This window comes from Oenanthe melanoleuca, chromosome 25, assembly GCF_029582105.1.
Source record: "Oenanthe melanoleuca isolate GR-GAL-2019-014 chromosome 25, OMel1.0, whole genome shotgun sequence".
Lineage (NCBI taxonomy): Eukaryota > Metazoa > Chordata > Aves > Passeriformes > Muscicapidae > Oenanthe > Oenanthe melanoleuca.
The window spans coordinates 68320-85537 of NC_079358.1; the positions used below are offsets into that span (position 1 = coordinate 68320).

Here is a 17218-nt window from a genome sequence, read left to right on the forward strand (position 1 = left end):
GGCACGGTGCGATGCGAGGCGGGCGCAGTGCGAGGCGGGCAGGGTGCGAAGCCGCCGCGGCTGAGCGGGAAACGCGCTCCTGCCGCCCCGCCCCTCAACAGAAATGGCGTCTAACTCCCCTCCGGAGGTTCGTGTCCCCTCAGCAGCACACGGGCAGTCGTCCGTTCCTTCAGTGACTTGTTACTTCCTCGGCGACACCAGGGGCACCTGCCCTCCCCGGAGTGACCCTCAACCCCCTCAGCACGACTCGGGGCACCCACCTCTCCCTCAGCGTTCGTTCTGCTCCTTACAGATTACCATTTCCTTTCAGGCCTTTCTGATAACTCTTCTCTTTCATTAATTCCTTTTAACTGAGCTAATAGGAAATTGTTTAATGATTCTCTAAAGATCCAAGATGGCTAAATATCCTAATAAGGCAGTTTTATTTCACAAATAATATTGGATCCACCGATATAATTGAATTGTAGTGTTTTTTGCAATAGGCATGTCCCTAGCAATAGGATATGCAACAGCCTAGTCCAGAGGCAGTTTTGGCAGAGCTAAGTATCAGTCAGTGAAAAATCATCAGACAGATGGTTTACTCTGAGAGAATATTTAATAACCCTAGAAAAAGAGAGAAGAGCCCTGATCATTGACTTCCTCTGGAGTAAAATTCCCCATGCTTGGGGTTTTGCAATACTTGATATTCTCCTTTGATTGTAGGTGCAGCCTCAGGAAAGGAAATTATTCTCTAATTTTCCTCCCCTTTATCAAAAGCTTCCCCTCTTCATGACAAAAGTATAATAGATGCAGACTCAGGTTTAGAAATTCCCCTCAATGTTAGGACCCTCTATTCTTCTGCAGAATGAAGAGTTCTCTAAGCTTTTAATGTAGGTCAGGCTCAGCTCTTCACGTTGTATTCAACCAAAATGCAGCCATTAAGCTTCCCTTTAAGACACTCTCCTTTCCCAAGCCAAGAGCCCTGGCATAGCGCTGTAATTATAAACTGCAATTTCCAAAATTAGCAGGTGGTAAAGGTGAGAGAGGATAGAAGCACAACACACCCCGGGCTCATCATTTGTTGAGTGAGGTCCAGCACAGATGGGAAAACTAAGAAGCACTTTGTGCTTTGAGCTGACTCAACGAAACGCAGGGAAAGGGCAATTTTCACTGCACAGCGAGCAGAGCTCCCACTCCAAAGGCAAAGATGCTCCTCCTGCATCAGAGTGGAACTCTGGTGGCTTCAGCTGATGAGGGACCTCTGCAGATCCCTGCAGGGAGAGACACTGCAGCTGCAGGCATCAGGTGTTCAGACAGCCCAAGTGTCTGGCAGAGACCTAAGCAACGATTTCATAGAAACAACAAAACTTCTGTACGTTGGAAACAGTAATATTGTAGTATTTTTCAGCAGCTCTTTCATAGCAGAAGAGTTCAGGCAAAATACAGCAATATATCCTGGGAAAAGTTCGTGGATGGAGGCCTTTTCCTAATCCAGAAGTGAGATTTCCTAATCTTAAAACCTTTCTTTTTCTACAGTAAACAGGTGTTAAAACAACAAGGAAAATGCATTAATTTCATGTGTTCCTTTCTTGCTGCTTAACTGTATTCCTTTGCTTTTATCATGAGCAATAATTCCCCCTCACACACCCCCTGCTTCAGCCAGTGAGTTTCCACATGAATATCATAGGGTTTGAGTGCTGTTTAGCATGGAAATAGCATCAGATTACTCAGCTGAAAATAATATTTTGCCAGGGCTCAATAATTGTAGTCAAAGGATGCTTTGTTTGTATTTCAGGTACTAAAGTACTAATTTTTCCTCTTTATATTTGAGGGGAATTTTAAAATCCTGGGTTCAGAACAAGCAAAGTCTTTGTGTTTCTCAGGAGATCTGAAGTTTGTTTAAAAAAAAAAAAAGGAAACAACAACCCAACATTAAAAATCTTGCAGGGTCCAAGTCATACCTGTCCTGTCAGAGCTGGGGCTCTGCGTAGAGAGCAGGAGGCAGCCCATAATGGAGCCAATGTGTGGGGAGCAGCAGGACACAATCCTGCATTTCTGGAGGATTCTCTCCGTTTTTTAATCAAGGTTTGTCTCAGAGCACCTTGGTCAAATATCCCAGCAGGTGCATCCTTCACTTGATTGTCAGCATAATCCTTCCACTCCAGGCTTTGTTTTATTAGTGAGATCACCTTCTCTCCTCTACACCCACCACCCCCACTGCCTTGACCTGGGCTGCTTTTTCAAGCTGCCAGACTGGCTTCTAGTGCCATCTATTAAAATACATTTTCTCAGCATAAGAACAAAGACTAAATAGAGCTACATTTTTTAAAAGTTTAACTTCTCTGTCTTGTCAAATTACCCATTTCTGGAGGCATCTTGGAACTTCAAAAGAAACAAAAAAGGAGGTATAATTGCTGTTTTGCTTTTCTCTTAGCATTCTTTTTCATTAGCAAATTTGGGAGAAAAAAAGGTGATGAGAAAGACTTGCCTTTCACAGGTGCTGAGTGCCAAGGTTCTCATTACCACAACTTTTTAAAACTGGATTGTTTGAAACTGATTTTCAGTCTCTCTGCAAACATTCTGTGACTCAGGGACAAATTTTCTATATATTGCTTGATCATGTTACCTTCCTACTACCTGTATGCTTTTGCAACCACCACTTTTCACAAAGAACAAACACTCCCTGCTCAGTTAATGCAGTTCTGCTCATTTTGTCTTTAACTACAGGCAGAAAAAGCAAAATTGCAGACACCACTTTTTTAAAAAGAGGGTCATGTTGTGGTTTGGGAAAGGTGTTCTCCAATTTAGTTCTCCCAGTAAAACCACTCCCTCCTCCCTGGGGTGGGATGGAGAGAACTGGAGGCACGAAAGGTAAAACTTTCAGGTTTTTGTCTTCAGCTTTGAATTTAAATTATGTTAAACATTATGCTTTTAGTTTCAGCATCAAGAAACCTTAATTTAAAGAACTATTTAAATTATATTGTAAAGGTATACTACAGCTATATTGCTTAACATTCCTTAACCCTCTCCACAGGTTGAGTATTTCTTTGACCCAACCCACTTCCAGGCAAACCTTTAAACTTGCATCAGGTGGGCAGCTGTAGTTTGAATGGTTCCTTAGCAGAGAGGCTGTTGGTTGCTGTGCTCTCTTCATTCTTGTGAGTACTCCAGTTCTTTTTTATATTTCAGCTTTTTTTACATTTAATGGGGAATATATTCTCTCAAAAGGGAGAAAATGTAGTGTCATATTTTCAAGAATTGGATTGATTTTGAAGTGCAAGGTCCCTTAAAAGGCATTTCTGGGAAAGTTTCCTTTTGTGGTGCTCATGTTGAGATGAAAAAATGTGTTTGAGGTTTGTGGGACAGCTACTAAGACTGGAAGTCAGTTGAAACTAAGAAAAGAGGAAATAATGAACAAAAAGTGGCATGAGTTCCATTATAAATGGATTTGGAATTTGTCTAATTAATCAAACAACAAAGTTAAATTTAGCAGCAATTTATTAATAACAGCAATTGTATATAAATGAATACAATCAAAATATATTAGTTACATAGATACAAACTTTAATTAGCAGGAATCACATATATAACAGTTCACAACAGGGTAATTGTTTGTTTGCTGGGGAGGAAGGTGATGGTGTCACATTGAATTAACTCAAGCCAGATTTCTAAGGAAAGAAAATCCATGCTGCTGAGAGTAGAGTCCCTTCCCAGGGCAGAACATAATTTATGTTCAGTACCTCCAACACCTGAAGTGTGAAGAGTTTGGATTTAATAAAACAGTAAAAGAAGCAACTGTGATATTCAAAAGTGATTAGGATGGCAGCAGGATTGCAGGAGAGAAGAACTCCAGGGTGGGACAGATACAGACAGATTTCTGGAGGTACAGACAGAAGAACCACCTTTGTTCTTTCTTCTTTTTGAGTTTGTTGGAAGTTTGTTAATTTATCTTTTCACTTAAGGCCTCTCTGCCAGTAGTATAGAAACCAGAGTTTCTTGGGAAGGAGTGTCAGCAGCTGGGTGTGTTTAGTTAATTCTTGTCCTGAGCTGCTCTGTGCTGTTGCAGTGTGCCCTGTAGGATGTACCAGTGTCCCCTGAGAGACAATTGCATTGCAGTGATGATTGTTCACATATCTGGGTCTTGTGTTTGGATTTATGTTGGAAAATTTTTGCTTTGTTAAAAGTACCTCAAATCAATCCTCTGAGTAACCATGACAAACTTTAAGAATTCTTTTTTTTTTTTTTTTTTTTTTTTTTTTTTTTTTTTTTATATAAGTGAGGCTCCATATTTAAAATTGATTCATTTTGATAGGGAGCCTTCCCACCTTGCAGGAAGGTTAATGATTAGACTGGGATCACCAGGGGTTTGGGAATCCATAGTAACTAATTTACTGTCACTAGCAATAAGGAACTTGCTGCTCCAGAAAAAAGAGATGCTCAGCTGCACATTTGAGCATTGCTGCCTCATGCCTGGAGGCCCAAAAATTTGGGATGTGGAAGCAGAGTGTGTTTGATTAATGATGGCTGGGTGGAGTTCACCTGGTGGCTCTCAAAGCTGCAATCCCACCATTATCTCCTGGTTCATGTCAGGCATCAAATGCACGGTTGCTAACTATGACTGTCCAGGCCAGACTTTATCTGGGCTGGGAGATGCTGGTCCCATTCAGATTGTGTCAGCCTGCAGTGAGAATTATTGCACCACTTGAGCAGCTCTTGTGGACATTCTGAGTGGGATGTCCAAAAGTTATGCACCCAAGTTTGAGCCAGTCACCTCAGACTCCCTTAATGCCCCCAAAAATCTCCAGAGTGTGATTTTTGTGACCTGTTCTAGACACCCCCATTTTGGGATAAGACAAATTGCTCTCTGGGGGTACCTGTTTCTCTCTGCTGATAATAAACAGAGCTGAGGGTGCCTGCCTCAGATCCTGGGGAGATGGTGACTAAATTAGAACAAATGGATCACACCTTTGCTGTCATTCATGATGAGTAAAACAGGATGAGCCTCTTCATTTGTGTGGTGAGGGGGAAGGAAGGCAAGAATAGGTAATTAATGTGGCTCCATGTGCAATGAAGGAGCTTCAGTGCTGTCAGATAAAAAGGTGAGGGATTTATTTCACTTAACAGTGTGGGTAAGATTTCCTGATCTGCACTAGCCTATCAGAAGGTGAAAAGCAATAATTAAAGGCAGAAAAGGTAACAAAAGGCGCAAGCTTGCCTAAAGACTTCATTTGTCTCCCAAAGCACCCATCAGTCATGTGTGAAGGGAGCCCCTTAAACTCTTTGATAACCAAAATTGATTATTATAATTATTTATACTTATCTGGTGTTCTTTTCACAGAACTTTTAAACCTCTTCAAGAATGGGAGTGAATGTTATTGTCCTCGATATACAGAGGGTAAAACTGAGGTATGGTTTGGCTATAATGTGTCAGAGATTATATGATTAATCTGAAGGTGAAATGGCAGTTCAAATATTTTAAACCCTGTCATTAGACCTAAGCACCAACTCATGCTGCTTTTATTTTTCCTCTCTCTATATTGTCAAATGCAAAATATGAACTTGCTCCTGTGTCTTCTTTAGTGGTATTTTGGAATGGCCTCCAAACTTTTTAGAGGCCCAGATTTGTGTTGCTTGTGTTTGTTTGTTTTGTTTGTTTGGTGTGTTGTTGTTTCTTTTGTGTTGTTTTTGTTTTTGTTTTTGTGTAGGCCAAGAAACAAATTCAGCTTTAATTGTCATAGGAGCTGCTAGAGAAGACAATCTAAGTTTCATCAGTTCTGTACAGAGAAAGCAATGTGGAGCTGCTCTGAGGTGCAGCTATATTGTGAGCAGGGAGAAAAAGTTACAGAAAAAAAATATACTTGGGTTATTTTATCTTTTGATTCTTTAAAAAATAATCTAGCCACATTTTATAAATATGAGTTCCAAGATGAATTTTGGTATCTTTTTCTGCTTGTGTTGCAAACAGGACACCTTGATAAGTGTGATTCCTAGAGCTGAAGGGAGAGACCACAGCCAGACAAGGTGTTCAACCACCTGACTTATTTCTTCAACCACCTGATTTATTTCTAGTACAATTAGAACAAACAGCCCTTTCCTTTTTAATAAAGATAAAGCACCTAGGTGAGATTTCAGAGAAAAAAAAAAAAAGAAAAAGAAAAAAAAAAGGCATCAACATTCATTTGATCATTGTCAAACACAGTTATAATTTGTGACAGAGTGTGCCAAAAGAAAACTTGGGTGGATGGCTTTCTATATCTAGAAGAGGTAATCATTTCTCATGAGTAGGTGGCTACTTTGCATCCTTTTTTTTTCCTTGTGCAGATTATATGTGTCAGTTCAGAGTGCCTGCAGTTGCCCCTGGCTGGGTTGGGGATCACAGGCCCCCTGGGCTGGGTTTGGTGAGTTTTTCTCAAGGCCAGCAGTGAACACTAGATTCCCCAGGGGCACTGCTGGACAGCTCTGTTCCAGCAGGACTGCACACTTGTGCTGCTGGAGCTTCACCCTGGGTTCAGCTCACAGCTCATCTCAAAACATGGGGAGCTGAGGAGATTTTTGTTTCATATTCATCATTGTTTTTCTCTTATGCTTTTTTTTCACTTTAAACAGTTTAAAAATCACGAGGAGGTGAGCGAAGAACCTGCTGTGCCCCTGGATTCTGCATTTACCACTTTGCTAAAGAGAGCCTATGAGAGAGGAAGCAATACCCTACTGGAAGGTGGTGTTCAGACAAAATTGGCTTTCTGGCTCCCACCTGACCAGCTTTTGTTGGGAGTAAAGCATGTGCTGTTATACCTGAAATCCACAGTGGAGAACTTCAGCAGGGTAAGAGCAATATTGTAATAATATTGTGGTTATGTTTGATTTATTTTCATGTAGAAGGTACAAATGATTTAGCTGTTCAAACTTAGGTTCCAGTTCTGTAGCCCTTTTTTCTGTACTTGTCTCTGAGCCTACACAGCACCGTACAAAACTGCATGTAATTTGTAAACCATCGCCAGTTCTTATTATTGAGGATTTGCTTTGGATTTACTTTGCATGGGTTACCTTGCTGATCAGTGTGAGTGCAAATAACCTCGAGATTTTAATCCAGCTCCTGGGTCTCCCTAAGAAGCCTTTGCAGAGAGTAAAATTCACTGGCCTGTGTACCTCTAAATGTCATATATATAATGTATAAATGAATATATTTATGTATAAATGAAATTCTATCACTATTTGGCAACCTGAGACTTCTCTTAGAATCAGGTTTCTATTAAGGGAGGTGGTCCCTTCCCCCAGAAGAGGTTGTAATCTAAGTAGTTCTTAGTTAACTCCTATTCCTGTTGTATAATTACCTGTCTGCTCCCATCCTCCTCTTTTCTTCACTTCCAAGATGTCTTTGTTTTCATAGCTTGGTAAAACTTTGGTCCTCAGCTTGTTGATCTCTGTGTGAACCTGCTGAGCATCTTGTTGTGCTGGGGCAATGAAATAAAGCTGGAGCAGCAGCAGAAGCAGGAGGAGCATCAGGCTGATGGGATCTCTTCATGGATGAGGAGCCTCTGATGACAGAAGTGTCTTCAAATGACAAGGTACCAAATCCTTGCATACAGAGGTACCTGTTAGTAACTTGGATTTGGCTGATTCTCTAGGGAATAGTTTTGCTGATCAGAGAGTTGTTGTCAAGCTCTTGGAGGGGAACTTAGGAATGCAGAGCGTGAGGTTGCTAAACTACTGTCTGGAGATGTGAGCCAGCTGCATCACCCACAGTCCCACCCCTGAGCTGGAACACGGTCAGGAGAGTCCCAAATCAGATCACCTTTGCAGGAAAAAATGCATTCCCTCAGCCCTGTGTAAAGCCTTACTGAAAATTATGTACCTGAGGAGGGAATTTTTCTTCCTTTCATCTGTTCTGTGAATTTGTGGAGATTAGAGTGTATTGATGAACCCCAGAATACTCAGTTTTCTCTGCAGATGAGCTTAGACACGTCCAGAGTGTTCAGTATAACAGCATAAATCCCACAGCATAAATGTTGGGAGAATGTTATTTATGTGCTTGTAATTCATTAATATTTTTTATCTTCTGGCCAGCTAGTAGACAATTTCATGTTCAATAATTGTAACTGACAAGCTGTGGAAAACAGGCAGATGAATGAGTTTATTTTTTACCCTGCACTGTGATTATCCATTCAGTCATGCTGTTACCTCTGTTTGTTACAGACCCTGGAGGATACACTCACCTTGATTTTCAGACATCCTGCACTGGAGAGCTGGTTCCTGGCCTTGGAGCTGCGCTCTATTCCTCAGCCTGGTCTGAACCCTGTCACTGTGAAGCTCCTGTCAGCTCACCTCAATTCTGGGGTGCTCCAGCTGCTGAAAACAAGAGCTCACAGACACATCTTGTCCAAATATTTCAAAGCCATCACCAAAAGTGTCCTGGAAGAGCTGCAGACTGGGGGGAAAGACCAAAGCCAGGTCTATCCCAGGAAGTCTCACCAGCTGCAGGCTCTGGAGGAGCTGCACATGTACATGACTGCAGCTCAGCTGAAGGAGATCACTTTAACCATGCTGCAACTTCCTGAGATGGGCTTGGCTTCTCAGAAATCTGAAAAATCCCCTAAAATAGGGAAGCAGTTAAGCTTCTATGGACAAATTTACAGACAGCTACCAAAGACATCCCCAGCAAGGAGAACTTCTGCTGTCCACAGAGCACATTAAGGCTTTGGGGAAATTGATGTCAGCATCGGCCAGAAGAGATTTGGAGCGAGTTTTCCTTCAGGCTCTCCAGAGTGAGCCAGTCCTTGCTCTCACAGGTGGTGTTGAGGTGCAGGCTCACTGTCTTGCCCAGTGCTCACACACCTCCCTGGCCATTGTGGTCATGCTGATCCAGCACTCCAGGACTCACCTGCTGCAGTTGGAGCTCTGGTGTCTGAGCAGTGCCACTGGGAAGTATCTGAGGAAACACATGGAGAGCTTTCTTCCACTGTTCATGTGCATTTGCAGTGCAGAGACCTGTATGGATTCAGCCGACCTTCCGCAGGTAAAGGCACGCTGAGCCCTGCCTGATGCAGGAGGCCATTCCCTGTTCAGGATCTGCTGGCCTTAAGGGCTGGCAATCTTTACACCACAGATAAAGGTGATAAGACCTAGATGTCTGGCCTCTAGTGACTGTCTTGGAAGTACCTCTGCAGCACTAAAGGTGAACAGCTGTTCTGAGGCTTGCCTGTTAGACTGAAGCCAAGTGCTCTAACAGTTACTGCTGCCCAGATTTCTCTTTTGAAGCCCTTATTTAATGCTTAGTGAATGTGGAAATCTGTCATTGTGCTTCTCCTGATTTAGTACAGGAGGTAAAACCTTTTGCTCAGGCAAGGATAGAAGAGTGTCTGTAGCGTGCAATGCCACAACCAGATGGTTTTTGCAGAAACTGAGCTTTCACTTTTGCAGAGTCCAAAAATTTTCTTTCTAAAACAAACCTCCAGCTCTGGGCTGCCTACAGTAATGCTCATATGTAATGTCATAACCTCATAGTGCCTCATGGAGGGTGGATATTCCCGTGCAGAGCTGCTGCTTGAACACCAGCTGTGCCAAGAACGGGCAGAGCTTCGAAGGAAGCTCAGCAGCATCGGGACAGGGACAGGCATCTGTTCCAAAGAATTTGTTATTTGAAACCCTCATCCCCCAGCCCCACCCATGTCCCTGGGGGGCAGCTGACAGAGCTGCCTGGAGTCCAGCTGATTTAGCCCCCCTGAGCCGGGGCTCCAGGTGATATTTTCAAGCAGGAGAAGGCAGGGCCGGGGGCGCTCCCGTCCCGTGCCAAGGCAGCTCCCCGTGCCCACGGGAGGACATCTCTCCCTGCAGCAGCTCAGCTCCTTTCAGAGCCTCAGCAAGTTCTTTTCCCTCAGCAAAGGGTGCACATCCCTGCCTTCAGCACACCTCCAGTGGGACCCACCTGGGAAAGCTTTCCATCCCTTCTGCACTTCCAGCTGGCTTCCTGGAAACTCCCACCTTCATCCAAACAAAACTTCATCCCACCTGAACCTTTGATTTTAAGGCATCTCTGCAGGCTGTCGGTTGGCATTTAATAGCTGTGAGGGAAGACTGCCTTGGCTTTAGTGCTGCTGCTGCTGAATGAGGCCTTAGGCAGGAAGGGAAGGGAATTGGGGTGGACAGGACATACTTGGCAACTGCCTAGGAGCTCTGGGAGGCTGGAACCAGGAATTGCTGTCTGAACCCCTCTGCACGCAGCCTGTGCCACCATCACCAGAACATGCCAGCTGCTCCTTGGGCTGCTTTTGGGCTGTCAGTGGCCTGTATCCAGGCTGAAGCGTCTCCAGGAGCCTGCTCAGAGCAGCCCCTGGCCCGGGAGCCACGGGCAGCCCTTGAGCTGTGTCCGTGCCAGCGCCGGCCGGGCACCAGCGCCCATCCCGGGCCGTGTGCTTGGCACAGGCAGTACACCACGAGGAGCGGGGCGGGGCGGGAGCGGCTTGGCCGCAGTGAAAGGGGCCCCGGCCCGCGCAGCCGCACTGGGGCCCCGCGCACCTGAGCCGGGCCCGGCCCCGCCCCTCAATCCCCGCCCGGCCCCGCCCGCTCCCTCCCCGGCGCCCCGTCCTGCCCGGGCTGGGGCGGGACCATCGCTCGCGGCCCGCCCCCTCTCCCGGGGCCGAAGCGGGGCTGCTCCTGGCTCCGGGTCCCCTCGGAGCCGGCACTGCCCAGCATTCCTCACCGGGGCTGGGGGTTCCAGCACAGCCCCCAGGGCATCCCGCTGCTTCCTCAAGCCCCCTTCAGCGGGATCAATTTTGGGGGAGGGTTACCCAAACCCAGCAGAGCTGGCTTTAACGGATCCGGGGGAATCTCCCCTCTCCCCTTCTCACCCAATTGTCCCTGCCAAAACCCAGCTTGAGGCTGAGAGGAATGTTATATTTGTCTTTACAAATAAATTGTAAATCTGTTGGTAGATAAAGTTAGCACCTAGAGATAAAAGAAACAATGGGAGGGATTACACTGATTGGTGAATGGAAAAAGAGATTTGCCTTTACAAACAAACTGTAGGTTTGCTGGTAAATGAAATTGGGTAACAGAAGATGAAAGAAGCAACAGGGGGGGAAACTATGAATTCTACAAGAATTAAAAATTAAAAGGGAGGGTTATACATTAGAGGGGAATGTCAGGTGTCAGGCGTTCCGGGAAGTCTGTGCCTCTCGAGTACCTCAGCCAATGGGGAAAGAGAGAGGGAAAGGCGGCCGGGAAATTGGGATAAAAGGAGGCTGTGTCCTCCAAAAATTCGAGAGATCCCAGGGGAATGCCCCATGGCCTCTCCCTTTATTCGAATAAAGCAAAAAGGACTCCTCTGTCTCCTTTTTGGACATAAACCTCTGGTGTTTGTGGATTAATTTTCCTTACAATTTGGGGGCTCGTCCGGGATATTTCCACCGTCCAGGGCGGCAGGCAGTGGTGGAGCTGAAGGCGCGCCTCACCCAGTTTGGTGATCAGCTCCCCTGGGTGCCGGCTGGCCCCGGGCGATTGATTGGGTTCCCGAGACTGTCCAGGAGACAGACGAGTGGCGGACCAGGGGTCCGTGAAGAGTCCGCAGGGAAGGACCAGTGAAAATCTCACCGGTGAGTAAAATGGGATCCTCGGGGAGCAAACCTGGGAGGGCGCCCATGGAGGGCAGCACAGGTGAAACGGGGAACCCACGGAGGGCAGCACAGGTACACCTGGGAGGGCGCCCATGGAGGGCAGCACAGGTGAAACGGGGAACCCATGGAAGGCAGCACAGGTACACCTGGGAGGGCAGCCATGGAGGGTTGGTTGCACAGGTGAAACAGGACACCCATGGAGGGTTGGAAGGGTGAAGCCGGGAGAGGGTCCCCAGAGAGTCCCTTGGGGAAAGCGCTGGGGTCTTGGGACAGATTGTATATTCACTCAGAGGTAACTATGAAAATTATGGTAAAATATTGTTATTTTGTGTGGCCAGAGTATAAGTTGTCAAAGGGGCTTATTAAGGCCATGTTATATAGATGCCCTGGGGGGACAATAAGGGAAATCGAGAAGGGGACTCGATAGTCCATGGCCTGAGGGGCAAAAACGGGAGTCGAGAGAGGGTCTCGACAGCGGCGGGTGGATGGAGAGTGTTTGTGCGTTAGAACAGAATTGAAGAGGAGTGTGTGATAGATATGGGTGAGGCAATGAGCGGCAGGGCCGGGCACGGAGCTGCGGGACCGAGAACACGGGCTGGGGACTGTGGGGCTGCCGGGGCTCAGCACCGGGCTGTGCCTGACACCGACACCCCCGGGCAGGGCCGGCAGTGTCCGCTGGCCCCCGTGAGGCTGCGGGATGCCCAGCCGCCCGTGAGGCTGCGGGACGTGCTCGCTGGGAGCACCGGTGGGGGAGAAGTGTTTGGACTGTGACAGGACTTGCACAGGTTCTGGTATACGGTGTGTGATAAAGAAAAGGAGAACAAAAATAAAGGAATATTTGGGAAATGCGGATTATACATGGAAGGATTGGAATTTTCTTTTGGGAGTTTTGTTTGAGTCATCGGAGAGACGAATGGTTTTGCGGGGGGCTCGGCAGCTGTGAGGGGATGGGCGTCCACAGGCAGCGGGGGGGCTGGACCCAATGCACCTACAGTGGATGGTGCCGTCCCCCAGGCGGACCCCCAGTGGGACCCAAATAACCAGGCTAGTTTGGCTCGCCTCCGTGTTTACCGTGCTTATCTAATCAGGGCAATCAAGTCAGCTGCTCCCAAAGCTAACAACGTAGCTAAGGCTATGTCGTTAGAACAGGAGAAACAGAAAAGTCCCTCTCATTGGTTGGAGAGGATTACGGATGCCTTGAGGAAACATGGGGGGATGGATCCTGAGGGGCCAGCCTTTAACACATTGCTGAAAGTGCAATTTGTTACTAAGGCTTGGCCTAATATAAGAAAAGGAGTACAAAAAGATGAAAAGTGGCAAAATAAGCCTCTGGAAGAATTGGTTAGAAAAGCACAGCAGATATATGTGAGAAGGGATGAGGAAAAGGCAAAGGCAAAGATAATGGCAGAGTTTTTGCAGCCCCGGAGGAATAAACCGCAGGGTCCAAGGGGTCCCCCGGGACAGAGGGGACGGGGTTGGCCACAGGGAAGTGGCAGAGGCATCCCCTCTTCGGCAGGGGAAAGCCAACCCAAACCGCGGCTGGGGAGGAACCAGTGTGCTATCTGCAGGGCAGAAGGGCATTGGAAAAATGAGTGTCCGCAGAAACAGCTGGACCCTCAGGAAGAGGAAGTCCAGAGGATAATGGAAATGGATTGTTAGGGGTGTCAGGGGCTCCTATTATATCAAGGACCCACTACTCAGGAGCCCTTGATAACTTTTAAGGTGGGTCCAGATCGAGAGGAGGTGTGTTTTTTAGTAGACACAGGGGCCTCCCAGTCCACCTTAAATTTTATACCTAGGGGGGGAAAATTGCCAAAAAGATCTGTGGTTATTCAAGGAGTGAGTGGAAAGGATGAGGGAGTGTATTTTATTCAACCACTGTTAATCGGTGTGGGGGACAGGTTTAAACTGCTTAATTTCCTTGCAAAAAAAAAAGGGACTTAGAGTATCCAAAAAGAAAGCTCAGTTAGTAGAAAAAAAAAAAAAAAAAAAAAAAAGGTCAAATATTTGGGACACATTCTGACTGAGGGGTTACAGTGTATTGATCCAAAAAGAATAAAAGGGATTTTGCAAACACCATTTCCCCAGGCTGAAAAGGAGCTACGGCAATTTTGGGGTTGGTAGGGTACTGCAGAGCTTGGATCGAGGATTTTTCTGTTGTGGCTAGACCTTTGTGTAACTTTTAACCCAGAGCGGTCCTGGTGTTGTGATGTGGACACCAGAGGTGGAGCAGTGCTTTGGAAAATTAAGGGATAGATTGGTTAGTGCCTCGGTCTTAGCTCTTCCGGACACAGAAAGGGAATTTCAACTACATGTGGGTGTTGAGCTGGGTCATGCTAGAGGAATTTTGGTGTAAAAGAATGAGGGACAAGAGGCCTGTCGCCTGTTTTTCTACATTGTTAGACCCAGTGGGCAGAGGCTGGCCCCGTTGTCTGCAGAACTGTGCAGCCACAGCTCTGATGGTGGCTGAGGCAAGAAAGCTTACAAGGGGAGGATATCTGATCGTAAAGGTTTCACATCAGATTAAAGCTTTGTTAACTGAGAGAGCCTCTAAGTGGATGACGAGCACTCAATTATTACAGTATGAATCTTATTTAATGGAACAGGAAGATTTAGAATTTAAAAATGGGGAAAATTTTAATCCAGCCTCCTGTTTGAATGGCCAAGGGGGAGACAGGAGAAAAGCCATGATTGTATCCAGGTTATAGATCTTCAAACTAGAGCTAGGAAAGATTTGAGAGATACTCCCTGGCCTGAGGGAGAGAATGTGTTCATTGATGGGTCGTCAAGAGTAATAAACTAGAAGCGTTTTACAGGATACTCTATTGTGAATGGGAAACAATTAAAGAAAGGGGGGAGGTTACTCCCACCTGGTCAGCCCAGACAGCTGAGCTGTATGCGCTGATCAGAGCCTGTGAGTTATACCGGGATAAGACAGTGAATGTTTTTACTGATTCTAAATATGCATATGGGGTGATACATGCATTTGGGAAACTGTGGGAAGAACGAGGTTTATTAAATTGTAGGGGGAAAGATGTTAGCCCATGAGAACTTAGTCTCTCACCTATTAGAGGTGGTGAATTTACCAAAAAGGGTGGCAATAATCCACATTAAGGGGCATTAGGCAGTGTACTCAGAGGAGGCAATAGAAAACCGACTGGAGGATAAAGAAGCTCAGAAAGCTGCATTGTTGCAAAAAAAAATCTCTAAGATCCTCCCCTTACTCCCAGTAACTGCACCGCTGTCGGAGAAACTGTCTTTCCCACCTGAAGAACTTAAGATAATTTAAAAAGTGGGGCAGAAGAAAGAGCAAATAATTGGTTTACAAGGGATGGGAGGCAGTGGATCCCAAAAGCTCTGGCCTTACAATTGTTAAAACAACTTCATGGAGTCATTAGGGCTCTCGAGGGCTGGCAGAAGTCTTCCTAAAAATGTATGCTGCTGTGGGTCTTTTTAGCTTGGCAAAACGGGCTATTGAGGGTTGTTTGACTTGTGCTAGAACCAATAACAAAATTACAAAGAAACTTGCCAGGGAAGAGAGGCCTTGGGCTGTACGTCCCTTCCAGAGATGTCAGGTAGATTTTACTGAGATGCCCCGAGTGGCAAGGTTTAAATATCTTCTGGTAATAGTATGTCAATTAACAGGGTGGCCAGAAGCATTCCCCACTGTTTCAGCAACTACAGGATCAGTTGTTAAAGTATTTTTGGAACAAATAATTCCAAGATATGGAATTGTAGAAGCAATAGACTCAGATAGGGGAACTCATTTTACAGGAAAAATTCTTCAAGGAGTTATGGCTGCTTTAGGGATACAATGGAACCTGCATACCCCCTGGCACCCCCAGAGTTCGGGTCGGGTTGAAAGAATGAATGGAGAAATAAAAAAAAACACCTTCTGAAGCTGGTGATAGAAACCAAGATGCCGTGGGTACGGCTCCTGCCCCTGGCATTGGCAAGAATAAGGGCCAGACCCAGGGAAGATATTCAGTTATCTCCCTTTGAGTTAATGTTTGGAATTCCTTACCCTTGCAACTCTCAGCCTAGTGGGGGGGTAGAGATAAGTGATGTGTATTTGAAACATTATGTGTCTCGGGTACTGTCTCTTGTGAAATCTCTTCGACAGGAGGCTCAGCTAGCACAGACCCTGCCTTTGGACTTTGCTGTTCACAACATCCAGCCAGGAGACTGGGTCCTAATTAAAGAGTATAAAGAAGCACCGCTGGTGGTGAAGTGGCGTGAACCTTTGCAGGTGTTGCTGACCACAGAAACAGCCGTCAAGATAGCTGAACACGGGTGGACCCATCACACTCAGGTCAAGGTCCCTGAGGCCCCAGAGATTTGGACATCTCAGCTGGAGGAGAGGGACGGGAAGCCACGACTGACACTCCGCAAGGGTGGACTGGAGCAGTAGCAAGTGCGTCGACATCGAGGGAAGCCTCGTGTGCCCACCCACGGACTGCCTACTGAAACAGTTTGTGTGGGCATCCCTCCTCTCGGATCTCCAGTCTGGCTGGGGGCCAGCCCTTTGCTGTCACTGTTTTCTTTGTGTTGGGCTGTTTCTGTGCCTTCACTAACCACAGGTGCAGAAAACAACGTGAAAGTAAAAATTAGTTTGGGGAATTACATAACACCATTAGAATGTTTCTCTTAATAATCTTACCTTTATACTGTCAGTTAGGGTGGGGCCAGGAATGGGAAAATAAGTTTTTAACTCTTAGGAGAAGAAGTAGCAAAAACCTTTAACCTTAGCAATTGCTGGGTCTGTGGGGGGCCAGGGGGGATCTGAAAACTGGCCATGGGTGGCCAGCCCAGTCGAACCTAAATGGTGGGTTAGCACCCTGAGTGAGGTCCATAATGGAACAGAATTTTGGGATAAAAAAAAAAGAATTCCATGGCGGCTTCATTCTTCTGAAAGAGGCACTTATTGTCTAAATAGAACAGGAAGCATATCCGTGGGAAAAAGTGTTTGTGACTGGACTTTATCAGTGGAACTGGCAACACTGGAATGGAACTCAAACTCTTTTTATCAGGTTCTGATCCAAATATAATAAGACAGATCTGGGATGTAACTGCAGCTGGAAACCTCATGTGGAAGCATGGAAGTGCAAATACTGTGATTCCTATTGTGGGGCAACTATTGTTGGGGGACCACCAGGCCCAGGAAGCAAGCTCTATTTTGACCTCCCAGTGGATCATGAAAATTGGGAAGGTGCCTTTGCCAACGGGACCTGGGCTTTAAAGGGGCATTACTGGATTTGTGGCCAACACGCCTATCGCAGGTTACCCCCAAACTGGTCAGGGATATGTTATGTGGGGTATATCAGACCTCTGTTCTTTCTGCTACCACAGGTTCAGGGAAACCAGTTAGAAATCAAGGTATATGATAATCTAATTAAGGAAAAGCGGTCAATTGATGTTTCCCTGGCTGGGGGGAGCACCCAAAAGTGGGTGATAATGAGTGGCCACCTGAACAAACCATACAACACTATGGACCAGCCACTTAAAATCCTAATAAATCAGGTGCCAGAGAACCCATTTATAATTTAAATCAAATAGTTAAGTTACAAGCTGTCTTTAAAATAGTAAGTAACCAGACAGCTACAGCTCTTGACCTTCTTGCTGACCAATCT

At 46.0% G+C, this 17218-nt stretch overlaps 2 long non-coding RNA genes across 5 annotated transcripts; both read right to left on the reverse strand.

Annotated features, from left to right (window-relative positions):
- Positions 1 to 3459: 3459 nt before the first annotated feature.
- On the reverse strand, positions 3460 to 7382 carry LOC130263160 (uncharacterized). Its single transcript, XR_008842314.1, has 2 exons — positions 7311 to 7382; positions 3460 to 5063 (listed from the first exon to the last, which is right to left on the reverse strand). It is a non-coding gene; the product is annotated as an uncharacterized LOC130263160 (long non-coding RNA).
- A 7-nt stretch (positions 7383 to 7389) lies between these two features.
- Positions 7390 to 10536, reverse strand: LOC130263159 (uncharacterized). 4 transcript variants are annotated; one of them, XR_008842313.1, is made up of 7 exons: positions 10130 to 10536; positions 9902 to 10037; positions 8858 to 8905; positions 8449 to 8569; positions 8193 to 8325; positions 7832 to 8083; positions 7390 to 7735 (listed from the first exon to the last, which is right to left on the reverse strand). It is a non-coding gene; the product is annotated as an uncharacterized LOC130263159 (long non-coding RNA). The 4 variants fall into 4 exon arrangements; XR_008842312.1 differs by having other exon boundaries at positions 7390 to 8083; positions 8812 to 8905; positions 10130 to 10534; XR_008842311.1 differs by having other exon boundaries at positions 7390 to 8083; positions 10130 to 10533.
- Positions 10537 to 17218: the final 6682 nt, after the last annotated feature.